This window comes from Eleutherodactylus coqui, chromosome 1 (genome assembly GCF_035609145.1).
Source record: "Eleutherodactylus coqui strain aEleCoq1 chromosome 1, aEleCoq1.hap1, whole genome shotgun sequence".
Taxonomy (NCBI): domain Eukaryota; kingdom Metazoa; phylum Chordata; class Amphibia; order Anura; family Eleutherodactylidae; genus Eleutherodactylus; species Eleutherodactylus coqui.
The window spans coordinates 163,635,569-163,641,657 of record NC_089837.1 but is presented as its reverse complement, the minus strand read 5'-3'; positions in this window follow the sequence as shown (position 1 = coordinate 163,641,657).

Below are 6,089 nucleotides of genomic sequence, written 5' to 3'. Positions count from 1 at the left end.
CTAGAAGCATCTCCCACAAGTTGGATTGGTTGGATGGGCACTTCTGGCGTACCATACGGTCAAGCTGCTCCCACAACAGCTCAATGGGGTTCAGATCTGGTGACTGCGCTGGCCACTCCATTACCGATAGAATACCAGCTGCCTGCTTCTGCTGTAAATAGTTCTTGCACAATTTGGAGGTGTGTTTAGGGTCATTGTCCTGTTGTAGGATGAAATTGGTTCCAATCAAGCGCTGTCCACTGGGTATGGCATGGCGTTGCAAAATGGAGTGATAGCCTTCCTTATTCAGAATCCCTTTTACCCTGTACAAATCTCCCACCTTACCAGCACCAAAGCAACCCCAGACCATCACATTACCTCCACCATGCTTAACAGATGGCGTCAGGCATTCTTCCAGCATCTTTTCATTTGTTCTGCGTCTCACAAACGTTCTTCTTTGTGATCCAAACACCTCAAACTTGGATTCATCCGTCCACAACACTTTTTTCCAGTCTTCCTCTGTCCAATGTCTGTGTTCTTTTGCCCATCTTAATCTTTTTCTTTTATTGGCCAGTCTCAGATATGGCTTTTTCTTTGCCACTCTGCCCTGAAGCCCAAAATCCCGCAGCCGCCTCTTCACTGTAGATGTTGACACTTGTGTTTTGCGGCTACTATTTAATGAAGATGCCAGTTGGGTACCTGTGAGGCGTCTGTTTCTCAAACTAGAGACTCTAATGTGCTTATCTTCTTGCTTAGTTGTGCAACGCGGCCTCCCACTTCTTTTTCTACTCTGGTTAGAGCCTGTTTGTGCTGTCCTCTGAAGGGAGTAGTACACACCGTTGTAGGAAATCTTCAATTTCTTAGCAATTTCTCGCATGGAATAGCCTTCATTTCTAAGAACAAGAATAGACTGTCGAGTTTCAGATGAAAGTTCTCTTTTTCTGGCCATTTTGAGCGTTTAATTGACCCCACAAATGTGATGCTCCAGAAACTCAATCTGCTCACAGGAAGGTCAGTTTTGTAGCTTCTGTAACGAGCTAGACTGTTTTCAGATGTGTGAACATGATTGCACAAGGGTTTTCTAATCATCAATTAGCCTTCTGAGCCAATGAGCAAACACATTGTACCATTAGAACACTGGAGTGATAGTTGCTGGAAATGGGCCTCTTTACACCTTTGTAGATATTGCACAAAAAACCAGACATTTGCAGCTAGAATAGTCATTTACCACATTAGCAATGTATAGAGTGCATTTGTTTAAAGTTAGGACTAGTTTAAAGTTATCTTCATTGAAAAGTACAGTGCTTTCCCTTCAAAAATAAGGACATTTCAATGTGACCCCAAACTTTTGAACGGTAGTGTACGTTCGTGTAACTTCACCCTCAGAGCCATAATATTTTAACTTTTCCATCGACATAGCCATAAGAGGGCTTGTTTTTTTTGTATTATTTAATGGGATCCTTTTTGGTTACATATAATATATTGTGTAACTTTTATTGTTTTAGAGAGATTGTGAAAAAAAAGAATTTCTACCATTTTTTTTTTTTGGATTTAATTTCTGAAGCGTTCAATGTGCAAAATAAATAACGTGATAACATTATTCTCTGGGTCAGCATGATTCCAGTGATACCAAGTTTAGAGTTTTTTTAAGTTTTGCTATTTTTGTACACAAAAAACACTTTAAAAAAAAAAAGATTTGCTTTTTTGCCAATGAACTCAGCAGCTCGCTGTCGGACATGCACAGTACAGATTTTTTTTTCCCAAATCACTCGTTTTCCCGCGCCATCACTAGGCAATGACACAGGTACCTGCGAGCTATCTGCAATGGCAAGAAAGTAGAACATGCTGCGATTTAATTTCTGCAAGCGGAAATTACAATCGCTGTCCGCTCATGTGAGCGTACATGTGAATGTTCTATTTTTTTAAATGAATGCGCAATACCACGGATTATCCGCGCAGGTGACGATTGCAGATGCTGCAATTCAAACCCGATTATGAGAGACCGGCCTAACAATTTTTTTGCCAACAGTGCTGTGTAAGGGTTTGGGGTTTTTTTGCGTGATGAGTTATTTAACATTAAGCATTATTTACGTAATAGCAAATTTAGCTATTTTCGCCATGTTTTTTGTATTTTTTGTCATGTCATGTTTCTAGAAACTAGGACTTTTTTTATTTCTGGGGAAGAGGATCTCTTCTCGAAGGGCAGAGGCACGTGAGGAATGTGATCTAGTTGATTTTTGTTACTTCTGTAAGTAAATTTGTAGATCCCCATTAGGATGAGCTCCATGCCTGACAATGCCATCCAGTGTGCTACTTGTGCAATGTATGCGCTCCTTGATCAGCAGATCGAGGATCAATACTGTTGCGCAAAATGCGTGCACGTTGTACATTTGGAAGCCCAATTCCTGGATCTAAATGTGCGACTGGCAGCACTGAGATCCACTGGCAATATGGAAAGGAGTTTGCTGCTCACTGAGCAGGCACTCGCTGGGGTAGATGCGGGGAAGGATGGTAGTTCAGGAGAGCAGGGGGAGCAGGCAGCTAGCTGGGTGACAGAAGGGGTTGAGCGAAGAGAACCAGGGAGGCAAGTCCTGAACTGGCACACCCCAACAAGTTTGCAAAGTTGGCAGATGATAAGGAATGCCATTACAGGGTCAGCAATGCTGCAGCACGACATGCCCTCTGAACGCCAGGGAGATGACTGCTCCAGTAAGAAGGGGAAGGTGAGCACAGGGCAGGCTAGACAGGTCCTAGTGGTGGGGGACTAAATTGTAAGGGGGACAGACAGGGCAATCGGCCATAAAGACCGGGATCGTCAAACAGTGTGTTGTCTTCTTGGTGCTCGAGTTCGACATATTGCGGATCGAGTTGACAGATTACTAGGAGGGGCTGGTGAGGATCCAGCGGTCATGGTGCACGTTGGCACCAATGACAAAGTTAGAGGTCAATGGAGGACTCTCAAAAACGATTTCAGGGGCGTAGGATCTAAGACAATCCCGAGTGGCAGACCCCTGTCGAGCAACTATTGATGACCTATCCCAATACCCGTTTAATACAAACTGGACTGATTAGGTGGCACCTCTACAGGAGGATCAGGTACAGGGTGTGTACTGTCTATATCTAGGGCACTTGGTGTAAGAAGCAACTAACTAAAGAAGGCACAGAGACCGGCATTTAGGAGTACATTTATCTAAAGCTCTATTTCTACTAAGGAAAAAATGCTTGCAGCTGAAAAACTGCCATCAAAAATCCCCAGCATTTCATATGCCTGTCTAAGAGAAATGTCACTGGAGGAAGATGCATATTGACTCCTAATACATTTGTCGCATCTTGGGCTAAAAGTGTGCAACCACAGGAAATCTACACCAGCTACAATTTGGAAATGATTTCCGCTATGATTTTTGCAGAAATTATACTGAATCTAATAGTCTGTGGATGGCATCCTTGTTCCACTAAACTCTGCTCACTTTTTGCAAAAATGGAGATTGTTGCAGAAAATGGGCAAAAAATAAGAATTGCATATTTCTGGTAACACTTTTGCAAAAATCTGTGACTTTTTTATCCCAGAATTCTGCCACAAATACGTTTGTGAATGCTTTCCTTAGGGGGACTTTACACGGGACAACCATCATCCAAATAGTCGCTCAATAGAGCAAATGCAAGCATGCTGTTTAATCAGCAGTCGTTCAGTACTGAATGGCCATTATGTTATGTAAATGGAGAGGGGCAGGGGAGAGCAAGGAATGAAATCTCCTCCAGCTGCCCCGCCGCGAGTCAATGATACTAGCTCCTGTGAGGTTCTAGTACCGTGTTGTACCGCCTCTAGCTTGGATACAAGATGTGATATGGGCGGGCATGGAAGCTCTAGCACCCTGTTGGGCCGCCTCTAGCTTGGATACAAGATATGATGCGGGAGGTGATGGAGGTTCTAGTACCCTGTTGTACCACCTCTAGCTTTGACACAAGATGTGATACGGGTGGGCATGGAGGCTCTAGTACCCTGTTGTACCGCCTCTAGCTTGGATACAAGATGTCGGTATTAGTGTATCTTGACGCCACCAGAACTGTGGGTGATGTCAAGATACAGCCTGCTTGACAGGCTGGGCACGTCTCCCCTTTCTCATTGGCTGCAGGCCTGCCTCCCCCTGCTCATGCTCTTAGGTACTGGCAGTGACTAAGATCGCCTTCTTCATAGTATCCGGCGGCTGTGACAGAGGCTTTACAGTGCATTCATAGTGGGCCATGCCACACCGCCGCTCCCTCACTGTCTGCAGCCGCTCTGTGGTTCCACATGTGCTGGCAGTGCAGGGAGGCCGGCATGGAAGCAGCTGAAGGCGCCGGATAAGAAGACGCTTTTTGGCCATGGAACCGGCGGCAGACTCAGAGGCTGTGCCTACGGGGCGGCAGTACAGTTGCACATCCTGGCCCGCTGTCACCTGTCCTGCTTCTGATGGTGTGGGGAAGAAGACATCGGACACAGCCGATGCCCGCCACACGTGATCGCTGTGGGGGAGAAGCCACCGGACACAGCCATTGCCCAGCACATGTGAGTGTTGCTTAGCGTCAGTGGTGCACCTGATGCAGTGGGGGAGAAGCTAGCGGCCAGACCTGCCGGTCCATGCTAGCGCTGGTGACCGCCATTGCAGAGAGCTGCAGGGAGGCCATAGAGTGTAAGGGGAACATTGCCTCACTGGCCCAGGGACGCCACAGGGGGGGACAGTCTGACAGCCGGCGGCGGCTGCGTTCTAATGAATCCTAGGACCTTAATCTTGCACCTATCGGAAGCTAGGGGTGTGAGTGGGGTGTTCCTCCATGGAAGCCCTGTCAAACCCCTAGCTTCCGGTGGCGTCAAGATGCACTAATACCCAAGATGTCATGTGGGTGGTGATGGAGGTTCTAGTACCCTGTTGTACTGCCTCTAGTTTGGATGTAGGATGTGATATCAATGGGCATGGAGGCATACAGGTTCTTTATAGTATTGTGCAGTATACCAGTTCACATTTGTTGTAACAAAGCCTCCAGATCGTGCAAACTCGTAGGCTGTTGAAGTTGGTGTCCCAGATTGTCTCATACATGGTCTACTGGCAATAAATCTGGCGACCGGGCAGGCTGCGGAAGTATGACAATGTTTTGGAGACATTCCTGTGACCCTCTTGCTGTGTGTGGCCAAGCATTATCCTAATGCCTCTAGGACGCCGCCATGATAGGAACACGTGGCTGCAGGATGTCCTGAACATATCACTGAGCGGTCATTGTCCCTCCTACTTGGTTCTATGCCGTTGCAGCCTAGTTTTGGCATTCATGACACCACTGAAAATGCAAGTGACAGTTGGTGGTGTCAGAGGCAGTACATGTAATGGGTGCTGTGAAACCAAATGTCCTTCAGCCAAGCGCCTGGAAATGGTTCCAACAGGGGCCTGTAACAATGGTGCCACTTGTTCCTTGATTGGCAGACAATGAAGCAGTTGGAGCTGCTCACGCGATGCTCCTCTCTACTGGTGGTCTTTCGGGACATCCTGAGCCCGGTCACCTTGTGTGCCCTCAGGCATCCACAGGTCCCAACACCTCCTAACAGTCTGGTCAGAATGGCCCAGTAGCGTGCAATTCACCAATGTCATCCAGCTTCTCACATTACAATAATGCCCACCCCTCTCAATCTTTGATAACCGGCTGAAATCTCTATGCTTACATCATAGACGTGTCTAGTGGTCAACAGGCTCTACAGAAGTGGAAAAAGAGGTCACTGCACACAAGTAGCCTCTGAGAGCCTTTATAGGTCAAGGGGGGAACCACTTTTAACCCTTTCCAATCCACTGTCTGACGTCTGAAGACATTCTGGTTGAAGGCTGTACAGCTCTGATGTCGGAAAACGTCTGGCAGGGTATTCTTACTGTATATTACTGGAAGCTCTGTTGTCAGGGGCCTCTCCAGCATGTCACATACCGCAGTACTGGCTCTAGCCAGCAGATGGCGCCATTGTATAATGGCAGAAAGAGAAAGCCCCCTAGGAGACCCTGAATCTAAAATTGGATTGCAAAGGGTTAAGGTCCCAGATGGCAAGACCGTTCATCTAATCCCACCACAACTCTCGTCATTTGCATATCAGCCTG